This window comes from Haemaphysalis longicornis, unplaced genomic scaffold (assembly GCF_048455015.1).
Source record: "Haemaphysalis longicornis isolate Haplotype H1 unplaced genomic scaffold, Haemaphysalis longicornis Haplotype H1 scaffold_12, whole genome shotgun sequence".
Lineage (NCBI taxonomy): Eukaryota > Metazoa > Arthropoda > Arachnida > Ixodida > Ixodidae > Haemaphysalis > Haemaphysalis longicornis.
The window spans coordinates 110577455-110596780 of NW_027526225.1; the positions used below are offsets into that span (position 1 = coordinate 110577455).

At 49.5% G+C, this 19326-nt stretch overlaps 1 protein-coding gene and 1 pseudogene across 2 annotated transcripts in view; one reads left to right on the forward strand and one right to left on the reverse strand.

Annotated features, from left to right (window-relative positions):
- Positions 1-19326, reverse strand: part of LOC144163236 (uncharacterized) — a 292766-nt gene that overhangs the window by 108892 nt on the left and 164548 nt on the right. The gene's annotated exons all lie outside the window — the stretch shown is intronic.
- Positions 2700-19326, forward strand: part of LOC144163235 (uncharacterized) — a 162496-nt pseudogene continuing 145869 nt past the window's right edge. Inside the window, exon 1 of the transcript XR_013320871.1 lies at positions 2700-3027. The product of XR_013320871.1 is annotated as an uncharacterized LOC144163235 (transcript). The remainder of the gene's footprint in view (positions 3028-19326) is intronic.

Consider the following 19326-nt stretch of genomic DNA (forward strand, 5'->3'; position numbering starts at 1 on the left):
ATACATAAATGTTTGCATACATGCATACATACACACATACAAACATACATACATACACACATACATACATGCATACATACAACATACGTACATACATGCATGCATGCATGCATACATATATACATACATACATGCATACATACGTACATACATACATGCATACATGCATACATGCATACATACATACATACATACATACATACATACATACATACATACATACATACATGCATGCATACATGCATGCATACATACATACATACATCCTGATGTACGTGAATGATATTCCAGATTTCATTCAATCTAAAATCCGTTTCTATGCTGATGACTGTGTATTGTACCGTGAAATTAAAGACTGCAACGATTCCCTACTACTTCAAAACGACCTAAACTGTATCATCATGGTACTCCAAGTGGCTGATGCGTGTAAACACTGAAAAAACTAAGGTGATGACGTTTACCAGCGTTCGCTCTCCTCTCTCCTGCGATTATTACATTTCTGATTCCCACATTGGACGAACAAACCATTACAAATACCTAGGGGTAATTCTCACATCAAGTCTATCATGGAATGCCCATATTGATCACATCACAAACAAAGCAAGTAAGACTTTGGGGCTTCTACGTAAATCACTTTTCCTGGCAACGTGGGAGACAAAACTCATGGCATACAATACATTTGTACGTCCACAGCTTGAATACGCGGCTATCATCTGGAACCCTCACCAGATGTACCTTGGAAAGTCTCTCGAAGAGGTACAAAATCGCGCTATCCGCTTCATTCTACGTAATTAAACACGTCAAAGCATTACGCTACTCCTAAACAACTTGAAATTACCTACTTCAGAGCAGCGTCGCGAAAAATTTCTGCTCCAGCATTTTTTCAAGTTATACCATGGTGCATCAACGTTTCGTTATTTGCACATCAAACCGGCAACCCACATCTTCCCCCGTACCGATCACCCCTTGAAAGTATTTCTACCGTTTGCACGTACCAACATGTATAAATGTCCAGCACTTGTATTGGCAATAAAGTTGTGGAATGACCTGCCTTGTAACACTGCTGTAATAAGTGACTACGACGCGTTTTGCAATGCCTTATGACAGCTGTAAACATCCTTTTCTCAAGGCTGTCAGTATATCAGTAGTATTGTTTTTAATGCTGTCTGTATATCTGCATATTTTTCTTTTTCCTTTTGTATTGCCTGACCCATTCAGTCTTATTTCCATTTGTGAACTTCACCTATATTCTCCGTGTTCGCTTTATTTCTCGAGATCTGTATCCCCCCTTATGTAATACCCATGTACGGGGCCTTTAAGGGTACTATCAATAAAAAATACATGAAGTAGATACATGAATGCATACACACTTGCATAAATACTTGCATACGTACAAATACGTATACATACGTAGATGCATACATACATACATACATGCATGCATGCATGCATGCATGCATACATACATACATACATACATACATACATACATACATACATACATACATACATACATACATACATACATGCACACACATACATATAAACGCATACATACATACATACACACATACAAGCCCGGCTAACATCACCAGACTTCATTAAAGATAGTTCTCTCTCTCACATACATACGCACATACATCCATACACATATACACACAATACATACATACATACATACACACATACATGCATACATACATAGGTACATACATACATACACATACGTACATACATACATGGGTACATACATGCATACGCATGCATACATACATACATACATACATACATACATACATACATGTATACATGCATACATACATAGGTACATACATACATACACATACGTACATACATACATACATAGGTACATACATGCATACGCATACATACATACATACATACATACATACATACATACGCATACCAATCCTTGTATATATAAGGGGAGAGGTCAGAGGATGTCGGAAAAGTTTTGAATTCACCGTACAACAAAGGTAGCTTCATGCGAGAAGGCAGGACTGGAGTGGGATCAAGCAACCGCATTGACCGGCCCGAAATTCATAAAAACAAATTCCACCCTATTTTCCCCCGCAGCGTACATGCTAACGTCTTACCGACTCCCCAACTAGTTCTTGGATTCTATGGATGATTGATTGATATATCGATCAAATAATCGAATTACTGGCTTACTGACCTATTGACATTAACTGTTTCGTTAATGATTGACTTTAGTCAATTTCGCACAACGCTTATTGGCACCTAAAAATCTAAAGCGAATTTTCATGACATTTTCTAGCATCGTCTTTTCCCAGGTGCCGCATTCTGACTTCGTAACTCTATACGTGCACAGTATATTAAAAAACAAGGGCACATAACCACCCATACCCCTTCCTTCCTTCTTCACATTCCCTGCGTTCTCATTTTCTTCCATCTCCCCAAAGCACGGCGTATCCACATCTCTCCACTGCAGTGCTCTGCCTCCTCGCAAATCGCAAGAAAAAAAGAGCAAAGATGCCCCGTTCCCCTCATCCATGCGATCGGCAAAAAGCCGTCTTTCCTCTACGCTGCGTCAGCGCGCTCCGAGCTCGACGCGCGTGGCGGCAACCAGACGGCAGCACCGTGCTCAGCTGGCGGGGGGATCAGTGGAGAAGAGAGAGAGAGCAAGAGAAAGAGAGACTGCCCGCCGGCGCGTCCCGGCAGAGTGCGCCAGCGTCATCCGTGGCCGCCGCTGCTGCAGCCAGGCGCCCAGAGTCGCGCCAAGATGACGACGTCCCCGCGTCGACGTCGGCCTCCTGGGAAGCCTGGCCAGCGACCGGGCTGCTTCACCCAGGACACCTAGGCACTGCGGGGAAACGCACACACCAGTGCCTGACCGCTGGTTGATTCGCGGGCCGCGCGCACAGCGTCGTGCAGCGATGCCGCCGGAAGTAGCGCGCGGAAGTCGCTTCCGCTACTGGATTACCGTCTGCTGCTCTCTGGCCAGCGTTGCCGCGACCGCCTCCTCGGACCCCGGCTCGCACGCAGGTGAGCGGACGTTTTGTTCCGACTCGTGTCACAGCCGCGTGCGACCTTCGCTCGCTCTACAAAACCCGGCGCTTTCGAGTCATCTACCTAAACTCTGTTCCGAAGGCCGGAACGACGATTTTGTGTTCTCCCCGGACAAAAAGCAGCCGTCTGTCGTTATCGGCCCCGAAACTATCGGTGTCCGGAGCTAAGTGCTATTCGCTGTTGCGGAAGCCCCCGCGGAAAAGCGTGTAGCCGTGGCTTCACGCTGGAAGTAACTGGAGCGAATATCGTTTCGTGTTCTAGCTTCCGAATGGGTGCTGCTCTTCCGCCAGGCGCTTACTTCCCTGCATTATTATCCGGCATAAGCCAATCTTTGCGCCTTTGGGAGAAGCAGTTTTTGGTTGCTGTCAGTTGCAAAATACGTTGTTTGAGAACTCCCTTCTGGACAGTAAACTCTTTGCGAAATGAAAGTGTACAGTAGAAGCGCAGCGGTACAGAAGTACGGTTTGTTTTATTTTTCTGTAAACACCCTCATTTGCTATGGAAGGAATTTGGTACGGGGAGGTGTTCCGCTGAAATACTCTTAACTTGAAATCCTCGCGGCGGAATGACTGAGATGTCATCCGAGCTTACAGCATACATCACTGAAAAGTACCCATACTCGTGCGAGGGAGAATAAAAATTTTAAAATTTTACGGAAAATGAATATTTAAAGTGAGGCTTTTATCATTCGCCATTACCTTTCTTAAAGGATTGTGCGAACAAAATGCTATCCAACCAGTTATGCCACTCAAATTGTGTGTTTATACGACCAATAGCACAGGTTCGCGTTTTGAGCGCGGAACTTCATTAACATTAGAACCGCCTTTTCGGGAACCGGATTCTCTGGTAGTCGGATCTGTATCCATAACCACCAACCCAACGTCGCCGAAACAGCAAAATCGGCCTAGGCAGAGATTGGAGCACACAGTAGCGGGTAGCAGACGAGAACAGTTCCTTCAATAGCCGCGCGTATCGATCATTCAACTGCAGCCTCGCGGCTGTACACACTGGCATTGACGACCGAGCGTGATTCCGGGGGCCTAGGACTAGCACTTCGATCCCAACAATAGTTTTCTCTCGGGACTTATGCACCACCAGCAGCAATCGTTTCCGCCGCACCGAAAGGACCCCTCGAAGTTATACCGGCTGTCTTTCCGGGCAGTGCTAACCAGGCCGCCAACCCCATGATCGAGCGACGCCGAAAGAAAAAAAAAAAAAACTGCGAGCAACGCGTTCTCGTTGAAAGTGTTTCTGCTGACGTCACTGCTTCAGAGCGCATCGCACACAATGCGGCGACGACGACGACAACGTCTGCGTTTCGGTCGCAGACGGCTAAACGGAGCTCAGCTATAGGGATGATCGCAACAGCCGTGCAAGCAGGGAGAGAGGGAGCGGGGAGGGAGGAGTTTGAAGGGGAGAAAAGGCAGCTTCACCGCACGGCATGCAGTGAAGCGTGCTTTCAGGGGGTTCCTTCGCCTCTCTCTCCCGCCTCCGGCCTAGCGGGACAGATGGGGGAAGAGGGCGCGGGAAGCAGGGAGGGATGAGGGTACTCGTGCGCATGCGCCGATCCCGCCGTCCCACCGGCCGGCCCCGGCTCGCTCATTAATAAGGGAAGCGGAGCGCTCGGGTGCCGCTGTCGCGTCCGGAGCGGCGCGACTTGCCGCCTTGCTGCAAGGCTCGCAGAAGCAGCATAGTCGGCTTGGCGCGCGTACGACACCACGGCTCGGAGTCCCGCGGCGTTGCATTTTTAAAAGGCGTCTGCTGCGCGCCCTTCTCGGCAACGATCACGACACGGCGCCGCCGACTGCACAGCGAGGGTCCGCTCGACGCGAACCACTTTTTAACGGGCCGGTTCTAAGCACGAGCTGGAGGCTGCGCTTGAAGCAAGAGAAAGAGCGCGAGACTTTTAAAACAGTGTCTGCCGCGAAGCCGATAGCGCCGTCGACGACTACACAGCGGCGGCCGCCGTTGCCTGTACCGTCGTTGTTTCTTTCTTCGTTCACTTTCGCTCCGCGTTCTTCGAGTCCAGAGTAAAAAGGGGTGGCAGCGGCGGGAAAGAAAAAGCAGTCCCCGGCAACGGCTTGTCGCAGCGGAGGTCCGACAAGACGTACGGCCCCCTTTTCGCAGCGAGTTGAAAAATCGGGTCGCCTTTTGTTTCACGAGCGAGCCCGTATACTAAGCGGTGGAATAAGCCGCTCGCTTTCCGCCCTCCCCTTCGTCTTGTTGCTGTTGTTGTTTGTAGCTTAATGCCCGCAAAGAATGCGAAACTTGAGACAGCTTTCGCCGTCGTTCCCAGCGTATTGCGCGTTTTGACGGGTTAAGGGAGCGAATGGTTTGTCGCGTGTTCGCCGGCTGGTGTGGCGATGTCGTTGACTGAATGCCGCCATTTGCCAGGGACGACGTTGTACACGACGCTTGGTAAACCCTTCCCTCTGAATGGCAAAGAAATCCCGGCAATATTTATGTATGCAAATTAAAGCCCGCCGTTCCGGGAACCGCCTGCTGGCCGCAGTTGCGCGCATTCGCGATCGCGAGCGGAACGCGTTTTAAATATTAGAAGCTGTTCTGCAATCCTTGCGGTTGCTCGCAATAGTAAGGCATTAAAGATTCTTGTTTTTCAGAGGTGCATCCCGTTGCCGCCGGCACTGCGGAACCGCGCATTTAATACCGTGTTTCAAACGAACGTGTTTACAATGCTCGTAACGAAATTAAACTAGTTGCCTGTATGTTTTGTGAGGCATCATAAAAAGAAACGCCGAAGCGCATTTACGTTAACTGAATGGCTTGAACAAACTAAGATATAGAGGGCGTAGGTCCCTTTCTGAGCCATGCATCAGTTTTAAGAAAAAAGTGCTTTCAAAATTGTGATTTGCCTTGCGCCTTGCTCTCTGCCGATAAAAAATTATTGCCGAAGTTGGCAAAGTGAAACTTCACAAATAGAGTACGTTTAATCAGTGTAACGTATGCGCCATTAAATAAAACGCTGATATTTACCATGAAATAGACAAACATCAAACTTTGAAAGACCTAGATTGCATCGAAATGAATTTCAAGTAACCAAGGAATAAATTTCAAATACCAAGAAAAGCCACTGAGTGTGCTTAGTATGTTCTAGTTTCCTGAAGGTTGCGCCTAAGCAAAAGAGCTTTTACAAAGCGCAACGGTTGAGAAAATTGTTTGTGTATGGTTTCGCAGTTCTAAAAATACCAAGAAAATGCCGATTGCTTGTACACGAGCGCCTTGAGCACACGTTCGGCAAGCTAAGCAAACCCACTTAGGAAGACTGGCCAACATTGGCGACAAAAAAAAAAAAAAAAAAAAAAAAACCTCTAGTGTTCGCCGTAACGTTGCAAACTTGCTCGGAATGAGAAAGACACGTCATCGCCGTAACGTGGCAAAGCTTGCTCGGAATGAGAAAGACACGTCATAGTGCCGTTCGTTCGTCCTCGTAGCGTCATGTGCATGCAATATGTACCGTAAAAAAGCCGCGACTTGAATGTCGAAGCAGCTGTAGGTGGTCGTTGACTCCACATGGTCGGGCCGCGGATAGTTCGCACAGCCGAGGAAGAGGCCGCGCATCGAAAGGCCCGGCGTGACAAGCATCCGCTAGAGACGGTAAGTCGCGCTTGAAGAGTGGCGTGCGGAAACGTCGACCAAAGCGACAAGCTCGCTCTGGCTATGCTCAAATACGGTCATTGAAATGCCATGCGGCCGGCGTCAACTACGACACCCCAATGATACTTAATGATAACTCAGCTTTGTGTCCGTAAATGATAACCTACAACAACTTTGCTATTCAAGTCTTGCGCGTGAGTGCAAGTTTCCCCATTTTTTTTTTGCATTTGATCTCACTCCCACTTCCGTCATTGCGCAGGTGCCCCCGAAAAGTAAACGGACAACAGCTTCGTGAAATTAGACTATTTTATATTTTAAGTCGCGGCCAGCGTAAATATAATATGTGAGGCCCGATTTTATTTTAGAATGACTTTCTTGAAATGTCACTTAGAGGTTGCTGGCTATACGCACTTGGCGGAGAAATCTCGTCAAAAGCTGCAACCTGTCGCCCGTTTACTTTTTTGGGCACCTGTACTTGCCGCGCATTTTCCAAGACAGCAGTCAGTTTTCATTTTTACCCAACCGGAGAAACGTCTACCGCTCCCTGACTAGCCAGAGTCGTGGTTAGTTATTTCCACATCTGAACGAAATCGTAGTCAGAGCAACGAATAGTAATTAATAGTTCGCAGTGGCTGTGGGTGACCAACGAGTGGGAGCGGGTTGGCCGGTAGTGCAGAAATCAAGACAGACTGTTTGCTCGCGAGATGCGCTGCGCAAGCACAGAGAACAGTAGCCGATGAGATCACGCGCAAAAACCTCTCCCATAAAAGACATAAGGTCGCGTAGTTCCACGCGTTTGTAGCGCGCGTACATTCGAAAGAACAAAATCCCAACAAAATATTCAGCGCGTTTTGTTGCATAGCATGGACCAGAAAAAATGAACAGGAATAAGCACTTTGCTCGCACTGTTTCATACAGATTACCAAAATAAAAAGAAAAAAAAAAAAAAACTCGGCGCGTGGTCAATTCCCATTGGCTTACTACACATAGCACAAATATAACAAAAAAATCTGTGGTTGATTGCTCTGTCATAGGAATCGGTAAAATACGAAAGTGAAATGTGCAGCGAAATCTGCAGCTGAGCATGATTTGCGGGTCGGTGGATGTCTTGTGGGTGTGCTTGGCGGGTGACGTCCTGCTGGAGGGTCTCTTCGGCAAAGGTGTACTGGCGTCATTTCCGCGAAGGATATGATGTCAGTGAAATCATGGTGTATCCCGGCATAAAACACTTTCGTGTTCAAATATAAAACCCGAAAACGAACAACCCTAAGTATAACGTACTTTTTAGTACTAAATGGTGCTTCCCCGCAAGAAGACCGTGTGTGCCGGGGTGCACCCTTTACAGGCCACTTGCTTTGTTGTATTGGCGTCATTGCCGTGACGGATATGACGTTAGTGAAGTCTTCGTGTATCTCGGAATAAAACGCTTTCATGTTAAACAATCTAGCACGCGTCAAACATTGCCCACGCAGTCTTGGTTGGTTTCCAGCTCATGTGGAAGCAGTGTTGCAGCAGCATGAATAGTTATTCGTGAAAATGTATCTGCAGTGAGTCTGATGCCGAGGTTGTATGTTGAAGTTGAACTAAGCAGCAGGTTCGGCGACGACCCTAGCCAAAAGAAACGTGTTCGCGAAAGAATACGCTGAAAGATCCTGCAACTTTTTCGCAGCATACTTTCAGGGAACATATAGTACGCGATGGTATTTGTTGCGTACAGCTAAGTTAGGAGCCGGAGCCGCACGGTAAAGCCAATTTATTTTCACCAGGTTCCGATAGCTTCGGTACGGGGGCGGTGGCTCGAAAAGATATCCCGATGATAACGGTAGTTTTCACCGCAAGCATTCAACGGGGATGGCTGTCATGCCAAATTTGCCATTTGTTGGGCTTATAAGCCACCCCAACGGAGTTCCTACAAGCGTGGCGCTCCAGTTATGATGAAAATGCCGCAGCCGATAAAACTGTTGCTGTAGAGGAGTGCTCCACTCACTGGAAAAACATTGCTTTCCCGCAAGAATGACGGCACTTCCACGCACAGAACGACCATGTTGGGGTGTTTATAGACATTCGAGCCTTCGCATGTACTTGTAGTCACGGTACTAAAACACCGGGACACTCCTTTTCCAACGTCTCGCGCTTGAACGTAACGCGTACTAAAAGAACACATCGGGACACTCGTTTTACAACGCCTCGCGCTAGAACGCTTCATGCTTCAAGCAATATTATATACCTCTACCCCCCTCCCCCCCCCCCCCCCCCCAAGGTTTCATCTCCGTGGGCAAAAACGCCAAGGCGCCAAGAATACATTGCATGGTTCGCTCCTCCTCAGGTATCAAGCTAGTGGAGATGGCCGGGATTTCTTTTGGTACGCTGGCTGCCATTGTCACTGGTTGCGATGAGAAGGTCGCAATCTGTTAAGCCGGTCGTGGCTCCGCTTCCCACGGTACTGATAATAGTGAGTTTTAGTCGACCGTTTTTAACAGTCCGCCCAGCTCCGGCAGCAAGCGGGAGCGCCATCGCGCATGCGTGGTGCGCTTGGCGGCGTACGGCATTGGCTCCGGTTGCGCTGAGCGAGCCGCCGGTAACGGAGCGGACCACCCAAAACGGTCGGCTAAAACTGTCTAATGAGGGACCCTGCACCCTATAATATTGGAAGCGGGATCAAAGCTGCGTTTACCACTCTTTCTCTGGCATTATAGTGAGACGAGTTTGTGAGGGATGAAACCAACAATTATCGCGATTACGATTGAAACTGCCGCGACGTAAGAATGCACACACTGCCGCACGAGTGGACAACTGTTTGCCTAGAGTCAGGCGTGCAGCTCTTAATACGACAAGACTAACGCATTCGCGTCAGTGTTTTTGCGCGACTAGTGGCCTAGGATTGCTCCAGCACGCAGGACGCATCACTTGTTTTTCGTATTTGCGTAGTTCTCGTTCTGTGTTTCCGTGAAACCCAGTTTCCGTACCATCTCTGTTCTGACTCTCTCAGAGATTGCGTGCAGTGACGTCGCAAGCTTTACGCTGCAAATTTCGTTGAGACAGAACAGTAGGCAGCACGAGATTGCGATCACAAGTTAGCTCCTAATGCGTTTATAGAAGTAAACTGGTGTCTGGACACTCACAAACTAAACGCCGTTGCGTGTACAACGCTGGACGAGCGTTAGCGCGTTAGAATAACGCCTGCCACGTGGCTGCTGTGCCCTTAACCCAGTTTCGACTCGTCGTCCAGATAGAAAACGCGAATACTCTGACTTAGTTATCCACGAAATTATGCCATCTCAAAAATTTATCGTCGCTCGCTTTAATTTTTTTTTTTTTGAGTAGGGTCATCAGTAGGTGATGACCCTACTGATTTCACCTAAACTTTAGGTGAACTTGTTTTTGTCGCTGGCTTATGGAACCTTTCTGTTCGCTCAGTGAATACACTCGCATGGGAGAATATTCGTCACCGTTCAACGGAGAGAGGGAATCAACATGTATTGAGCCCAATAAGGTATTGGCTAGTGCACGCAGGCACCGCATGGGGTGGAACTCTCTTCTCGGGTCCCATATGCGTCTAGCAGCTCCTGGCCCCTGGCTGCCAGCGCGAGCTGGATCGTCAGGTCGGGGCTAGACAACAAGGTCTCCCATCGCTCTGGGGGTCGGGTGTGGGAATAGGGGGGGGGGGGGGGGGGGCGGATATCAAGAGACTCGCACTCGGCCAGGACGTGTGCCAGAGTGCCTTGTCTGTCCTTGCAGAGCGGGCAAGTACTCTCGTACCTGTCCGGGTACATCTTGTTTAGAAGTGTGGGATGCGCTAGCGACCCCGCCTGTATTCTTCGGATAACGGTCTGATGTTTTCGGCTCAATTGCGGGTGACGCCTCGGGAATCTGCATCTGCGCTCTCTGTACATTTCAGTAATTTCTCTGTGGAATAATGCGTATTCTGTATACCATAAATAGATTTGGGTTTTCTGTAACTATTAGCTAAAAAAAAAGACAGTTGTTTAATACCGGTTTCCACCCAGGTGTGAAGTTAAGCTTGCATGTTAAGAAATGAGCACCTAAGCGATCCGGGACGCCACACAGAAAATAAATAACAACAAAAGGCGGGGAGAGAGCGCACCTCTGGCCGACGGTTGAATGAGTCAAGGATACAAGGCACGTTCGTAACCTTCCGTTCTGTGTCGGTTTTGTGGCTCAGTTGGTAGAGTACCGTGCACCTTGCGTTCCGCCCGCAGAGTCGTAGGATCGAAACCTGGCGCCGGCAAGTATTATTTTTTGATATAGTGTAGGGGGAGCGATGCGGACGCGGACTACGGACGCCAACGCGGGTGACATCGTAAGTTACTGAAATGCTCTGCATTTAATAGAGGAAGGCGCCTACACACAAGTTCCGCCTAATGGTCAAATCGCACCAGCTAATCGACGGCGCCCTTCAAGAGTGTAAAAGCGAAGCAGATGCAAGTCGCGGGAAAAGAGGAATCAGCCCGGTCGTAATGGGGCAGCTGAGACCGGTGTCAGCCCAGCGCGACTCATCAAAGGCCGACCGAGGTTGGGCGCCAACGAGAAAACGCCGGTGACGCGGCCAGTCCTCCGCCCACCAACGCCTACCTGTTCATATGGCCTATACAGTTCGCCTTAATCTAATTGCAAGATTAGGAAGTGATGTTCTTGATTCCATGATTTGAACTCCGCGTAGTGATGTATTCATCCGTTCCTCTCATAGGTTGAAAGGAAGGAAACCGTGAAGTTTAACTACCACTAACCAGGCTTTCCACTAATGTAGGAGGCGTGCGAAAGCAAAGAGCTGGCGGCGGAGAAAAAGAGTAGCTCCACCTACACAGCATCCCTCGCTTCTTCCCGCTCACGTACAGCGCGTGCCTCTTCCGAACCCTCACCCCAGAAACTAGGACAGACCGCGTGCTTGGTTCGCAAACATCAATGGTCGCGCATTTATTACGATCCGTCGAGATTGAAACAGACGTAAACTTAATTGCAAAACATGAACTGCGCGCGTGCCACAGCCGATGGGGGGACAAGAAAAATGAGTGTGGCGCGAACTATTTATGGCCTCGCACAAGTGCCGCCGGGGTACGACTTGACATTAAAAGAAGAAGAAGAGCGGGAAAGGGTAAAACAAACAGAAAAGGGATGGCGGAAGGATGAAGCGGGTGGTCTGCTGCGGGTCCGAGCAGGCATTTCTGGAATGCGCTGCGCGCTCGGGATTCCCAGCTCCCGGAGCAGCGCACCGCTTGCGCGTCCTTCGACGGCCCGGAGAGGGAGAGGAGAGGAGAGGAGAGCGGCCGGTATATACCGTTGCAGCAGCGGCAGCAGCCGTGTTCTGCAGGGAAGCCGACGCTTCGCGTTCGTGTTCGCCTAATTTCCCAGGTGGGCCGCCCGTTCGCGCTGAGACCGGCCCCCGGACGTTTCATTATTGTTTTTCTCTCGTCCGTGTCGTTTTCTCCCTTCGCCGACCGACAAGCGCGCGCGTGGACGGGACGGGCCGCGAGGGACCCGAAAGCGGTCCCAAAATGGCGAAGCGGCTTGCTGACGTTTCTGCGGAAGCTTTCAGGTGTGCCCTCCTCCTCCTCCTCTTCCCAATGTTCCTCTTCCCCCTCCGGATCCGGAGGTCGTCATTCTGACAGCACCTGCCGCTCTCACGTCCGTTTTCTCGACGGATTCGACCCGTAGTTTCGCCGCACGTGATGAGCGGAAATCGCGCGTGATCAGCCACGCGAAAAAGCCTCGGAGCTAAGCTAACTACGCTGAAACAACTAACTTGATGGCATAGATAAGGAACATACGTGGCCTGATATACAACGTAATCGAAAGCTTAGGAGCTAGATTTAGGTCACATGACTTGACTTGTAGACTAGATAAATTTGTTGTGTGCGCGTTCATCCCAACAAGGTAGAAGCGGTAAAGAAGTAAAGAAGGGCAAGGCTTCCGAAACGAACGCGCTTTTAAGAGTGGTATGCTTCCTTTTAGCACGGCACTACTAAGGGCGATGTTCGGGCGCGTTCAGTTACCGAATACCCAAGACAAAAGTGTCGACTGCATTCAGTGTACAGGAAGCTAGAGAAAGAAGGAAATTTTTTTTTCAAAGGTCAGGCACATGTTTTTCCCGTCGCGTCATTTCTTGTTGAAGTTGCCGGGGTTGAAACCAGACAAAAGAGAACTCGGCGCAATGTGACCTTCGGCTGTCTAGACGGAAAACCAACACAACGCTGGTGTCGGATCGATAACATGTACCGATTCGGGCACAATCTTTCTCCCTTTTGAACTTTGAACAAAATATACGATGACCTTATCTTGTGTCTTTGTAACCACCAACGTCATGAATATTTACACTAATGATTTGGGGTTCCCACTACTGTAGAAAGGGGGTCTTGTTTCGAAACGCAAACAGCATATGATGCCACGCTAGATAAAACTGGAAGATAAGATGAAAACAATACGAAATGCGACATGGCCGTGAGACTTGCGACTTTGTGGTCGGTGGACGTTGGCCGGAATCGACGCCACGTTGAGTTTTTTTGGTGAGTGGGAATTAAACGCGCTAGAAACAATACAGTTGGAAGGATGAAGCATATAAACCGTTGTAAAAAAAAGAACTTTCATTCGCCGAACCATGCCTTCGCTATAAGCGGCGTCGTTGAGAAGGGCTACCGGTTAATTCCCAGGGTCTCGTATATTATCCTTAACGGGACCCTGCAACACCTTCGTCAACTGTTTCTGTAAACCATGAATGATTTCCGAACGTACTCAACAAACACATCCAGTACTTTAAATGGGTGGTTACAAAATACGTCAGACAAAAAATTACTGCTCTACACCCAACAGAAAACGTAGTAACTTGCTAAAAAGATTTTGCTCTCTTTCCCGGTCATGACTTTCCTGGAGCGCTTAATTACGTCATTAAAGCCATGTTACGGCAACTGGCCGGCTTTCTTTCAGTTGAAGCAATATGCTAATTTCATTGACACTTCAAAAAAAGATAATTGCCACTAACGTAAAGGAGAATCAGAAGGCGGATCTTCTGCGACGAGCAAGTCACGCAGTGCCTCTTCGTGCTGAGGATAACTCCAGCATCCGCAGTGCACCCAGGCACGAAGGAAATGGCGAAAGCGTTTATCGGAAGTGTTGCAGGGTCCCTTTAAGACGACTTGAAGGCAAAAGCCTGAGTGGCAATTCGTTAGAGGCAAACACAAGATTTACTTTACCCCCGTTCTTTTGGTTCCACTTACGTCCACCGTAGACGTACCTTTCTTTCTCTTCCGGCGTGACTATTTTACTGGTAATCATTATATTGACGTCCACACAAACTCGCCTTGTCATCCACGTTTGCCCGCTTTTAGGGGCCAACTTAATCAGTTTCGCTACTTGTATGTTCGCTCGTTCGGCTGTGCTCTTCCGCTCCTTTCATCCGCAATGTACTGGCGACCATTTTTCGCTACTACCGAGTTTTAACTCGGGCTGTAAAACGCCCCGGGCTATGGAACGCTTTGGGCTTTAAAACGGTTTTTTTTTGCGAAGATTTTTTTAAATACAACGGTAACCGTTTCCGGTTAAGGACACTGAAGGTCGAGTGGACGACGAGACAGAGAGCAACTTCCAATAACTAAAGTTCTAGCGCATGTCACCTCCAGCTATAAAAATTCCGGATAATGATTACAATAAAAAACTGCGCCATGCTGCGGACAACCCCCCTCCCTACTCGAACGTTCAGGCGTACGATTCTGAAGGAAATAAAGCAATGCAAACCAGCTTCTTCGCCCAGTTTGAGAGAAAAACAGTAGGCGGCGGAACTGAAGGAGGGCGCTCGCGCGCGACGACGGGCCCAAGGTTGCTGGCTAGACGTCAGATTAAAGAATGAACGGCGCGCCGAAGTGGCCCGTCTGTTTGCGTTTTTCGCTGCCCGCGGCGAACGCGCCGTGCCGTGTGATTGATTGTTTTCGCGGCACGCCGTCAGCGAAGAAACGGGAGAATGAAAACCAGCTCGCGTAGACGGCGTGTAAGAGAGCTCGCATGCGTAGCGGCAACGGTTGCTACCATTGTGCTCCGCTTTATGCTGCTGCCGCCGCGGCGGCCGTTCTTCTGGCGTTGTGCCGCTTGCGTGAGCTGCGCAAACACCGACTAGATGCGGAGAAGGCGTACGCGTTCCCTCCTCACCACACTTTTCCACCGCCTGCAGTTGAACACTCGTTGGCGTTCCTTTTCACTCGACAAATGTCTGCGCGTATGCGGACAAGGAAAACCAGTAGGTAGACCTAACTGTGACAGAAACACGCCCGAACCTTCTTATCATAAAGGTGTTCCTTCCCCACGACCGCGCCTCGAGGACGCAAGGGCCAAGGGATCGCGAGAGGCCGGAGCTTGCGGGCGTAATGATCTGCTAGCGAAGATATAATGGAGCATCGACGACGACAACGCGCACCACTTAGAACAACAAGGCTTCGCTCGGCGCAACTCAAGGCGTGTGGTTGGCGCGTCCTACTGAAGAGACGTAGACGTGGACGTATGGAATGAACAAATAATAACTTGGCCTACATTCTCCATTCCTATTGGCGAACCCGCAAAACGACAAGGGCGTTTCGCTCTCTCCTTTGGCATATACAAATTGTCAGGGAAACATTCCTTTGAGGCATGTTTTGTGGCCATTTGTGTAACTTATCTCGGCTTGTTTATTGCAAAGGAGGAGTGTTTGGTGATTGAGAGCTCGTCTCCTTAGGTAAAGCGTACGCAGGCCTTGCTACTATGGTGGTGTTGGGAGTGTGTACGGGTCGAGGCGGCACCGATTTGGGATCCCCGCGTAAACAGGCTCGTCGGCTTTGCTTGCGGGACTCGCCCAAGATAATCATGTGCCCGCTTGGGCGTTCCGCGAGGCCCCGGGATCCCGATAACGAGAGGTTCTGCCCGCGGCGACTTCGGAACTATTGACCCGCTAGTGCTAAAACAAGCACGTCGCAGGCAGGGCCGTAAGCAACAACAGGGATAAGTTCACCAGCCCAAGTGCCTTGACAATAACGTCGAAGGACGTCTCGCTCTTTAAGTTTACAACGTGGGCTTAAATTCTACATTACGTATTAGAAGGCTTCACACACGCGACGTTGCTGATACACCTGCCGTGGTGGTTCACTGGCTAGGACGTTGTGTTGCTGAGTCCACAGACGCGGGTTTGATCCCAGAAAAGGGGAACGGTTGCTTGATGAAGAACGCTTGTGTGTCGAGATTTTGGCGCATGGTAAATATCTCGAGGCGGTAAAATATTTTTCATAGTCGTCAAATACGGCACGCCTCATAGCAAGGTGTAGGTTCGGAACGCGATTCCTCGGTTAAGCTTGTCAGAACGGGGTTGAGACTTTAGCGTATACACAAGAATAAATAAACAACTAACAATACAGAGGCGACAAATAGAAAAAGTGACCGCAGGGAATTGAACCGGAGGTTGTCGGCTGGTAATCTCTAAAGATTCCTTTTAAGGCGGGATCAATCGAACTTCATGGCTTTCACAACAGTCGGGAGGGGTCCGAAACGGTATGAGATGGGCAAGTGCTGTGCTGACGGGAACAAAACGGTTCAGAACAAAAACGGGAGGAAATTGACCGGAGAGCTGGTGAGTTCGTGTAGAAAGAAGGGCGTATTGATGTGCAATTTAAAAACTAAGTTTCAGCGCTTTTGCACACTTGCTGTGACGAATTTTATTGTCTAGTTTAGCCTACAATGATTGAACAGGCTATTTTCGGAGTAGGTAATGACACCGGAATTTTCGCGGGTGTCTATTCCAACTTTCTAGCTGATATCTTAAAAAGTAAATGAAGGAAGGGGGAGGGCGCAGTTTCTATACGATTGGATGAAGGCCTTTTACGACGAAGGGGTAACATTTTGTAAACCTGGGGTAACACTGGAAACTGTTGTAACAGTAGGGTAGTAGGGTGACAACTTGGGGTGCTCTTTAGGGCTACTTACATGAGGCAAAGTGTTCGCCCCGTGTGTTTCCAACTTTACTAATTCCTGTGGCTCTGTAGACGTTCGCAGAAGTCATGCTGCGGCGAAGAATGTTTCTGGAAATGAATTACCCCGCAAGGAAGATCTGCGTGTGAAACGCTTAAATGATCGAATGGTCATCAACGAAGCGGCATTGTTTCGGATAACTCTGATTCGGAGCAGCGTCACTGGCGAGGGCACTTCTTAGAAAAACCTGTACATGACGTCACAAAAATATATCCCGCGTTATGGCAACTGTGGCAACATCGACGTGAAAAAAAAAAAAAAAAGGCCGCGTATGTGCTCCTTTCGTTGCAAATGTCTACGAAAGACGATAGTCGTCTGGCGCCCCTGCCAAGTAAATGCCTCCCTTCTCTTTCCCACTAACCTCTCGTGCTGTTCCCTTCCTGTCCCGTTCCTCAAAAGATAACACGCTAGAGGTTTGTTCAAGTCAATTTAAATTTACCGCGTTCCACTGTTCCAGGCCGGGTGCCTCGATGCAAGCGCTGCCGTACGGCTGAGACGCGCGTGAATCGAGGTACACTACTCCAACGTTTTTAGAACCACGTTGCCCTACTCTACGCGCTTTTGAAGCGGGACGTGGAACCTATCTAGTGGAACATTTCGTTGCTATTGCCGTTTGATTTCTTAAATGCCGCCAGGTAGCGCGACCAACAGCAGGCGACGGTTTTCTGCAGTTGACGTAGTATTTCATTTGCTATCGCAAAAAAAAAAAAAAAATCAACCACGAATTTTTTAGTAAATGAACACTGCAAATATCACTTATGTATTGATTTTCTGCCTAATATTTGCGTAATGTCTCGTTCTTGTTCAACAACGTTGACAAGTATGAACATTGACAACGGACTTGGACGTTTAGATTTGACTGTGGGTATATAAAACTATTGCGTAGTTTCTGTTTCACTTCGGCCGGGTGGGTGAATCGAGTCACATACAGACAGACAGACCAAACTTTCTCCGTGTAAGTAGCCCAAGAAAGGCTACCTATCGATTTTAAAAGTATTCTGCTTCAACGACCTACTTAACTACCTCTTTGACTGCATCGCCGTATTTGGTAGTAAGCAGTGCATGCAAAGGAGTGCGATCTCCGTGGAAAGGAAGCACGGGAAACCGTACAAGCGAAAGGATGTCTAACTATGGATAGATATCGCTGCTTTGCCGAAGCTAACTCCTTGCAAAAGTACCCTCCCTTCGTCCTCCATTACGGAACCGTACCAAAAATCTGCCTCCCTCCCGGACGCGGGGCGCAGAACGAGAGCCCAGAAGCTTCGGATGTCTGTGATTACGGCCACAGAGAACAGCGACAACAAACAGCAACAAGACAAACAACAATGGTCACGACTGCTGCGAGAACAGGCGCGCCCTTTGATGTCGGTGCCGCACAGCTGGCCGGACGCCCGCTGCTCCCTGCCAATCTGCGCTCTTCCCGGCCGAGAAGAATAAGGGGGAGGCGGGCGCAAGGCGGTGTTTCTCGCAACGGCACTTCTCGTCCGCGCAAACAGGCATTTTTTTTTTCGCCTCTTGGTTCATACAGCGAACTGCGCTGCTCAAAGCAGCCGGCCAGAGCCCATCGGACAGGAGAGCATGGCCGGCGAGTTGGAAACAAGCTCTGCCGGCGCTGAAGAGTTTACCGACGACGGAGGCCTTCCACCGAAACTCCCGTCGGCTGATACAGGACGCAAAGGGGGCCGCGCTACACGGACTCTCCATCGGAGGATGCGGAGGCGATGGCGGGAAGAGGATGGAGTGTACAGTGAAGCGCGGGAGGATGGGGAGCGGAGGGAGGGATGGAGAAAAAAAAAAAGAGAGAAGCTCTCCATCCGGCTGATTGTAGCGAGGGAATGCAGCCAGTGCCGCTCGTCGCGTATGCAAATGGACGCTCATTTGCATGGTCCCTCTGTTTGGCCGCCGACGCCGAGTGCCGGTCTTCTGGCCGGCTCACGGAGCCGCGGCGCGTACCCGGCTTGCGCCGTTGGCTCGAGCCCAGTGGCCGGCACCGCGCCGGAGGGTTGCCGCTGCCGACGGCTGCCGACAACGCCTCGGAGGTAGAAAGCCTTGGAAGCGAGCGACGCTCTTCTTCGCTACCCCGCTATTTCTCCATTCTAAGGCTTCTTAAAGCGGCGTTTTTTTCGTGTCGACCGTGTTTTTTTTTATTGCCACATTTTTATCCTGACACTGACTGATGCCATTTTTACGGACCTTCGCCTTTACGGGGTGATGAAACAATGGCGAGCGCCTGGAATAGCTGACTGTCTAAGAAAGCACGGTTCGGCATGCGCCCGGGGCAACGACATGTGTCTTGACCAAGCACGCGCTCCTGGCTGGTGAGCCTGCGCACGCCCTAGGCGTTGCAAAAAAGCGTCCCGCTGAGGAATGCAACCGCTGTCTTAAAGTGTCCGGAGGAGCGATCGCCTTGTTAGGAGTCGTCCACGCTGTCTTTTCGCCGCCGTCAGCAGCTGACGCTCACTTTTCGAGGTTGTTAGATCGGGCTGAGCAGTGAAGTCCCGAGGCCCTTCTTTAGCGGGGAAGTCCAATTATTTAGGCTAATCCCCATCGCGGTGACCACTCCGTCCCTGGTTCGCTGTTCGCTCGCTTTTAAACTCCTACGTCATATAGCGTACCCACTCCGCTGTGTTTTTCTCACTCTACGTTATGCAAAGTGCGAAAAGG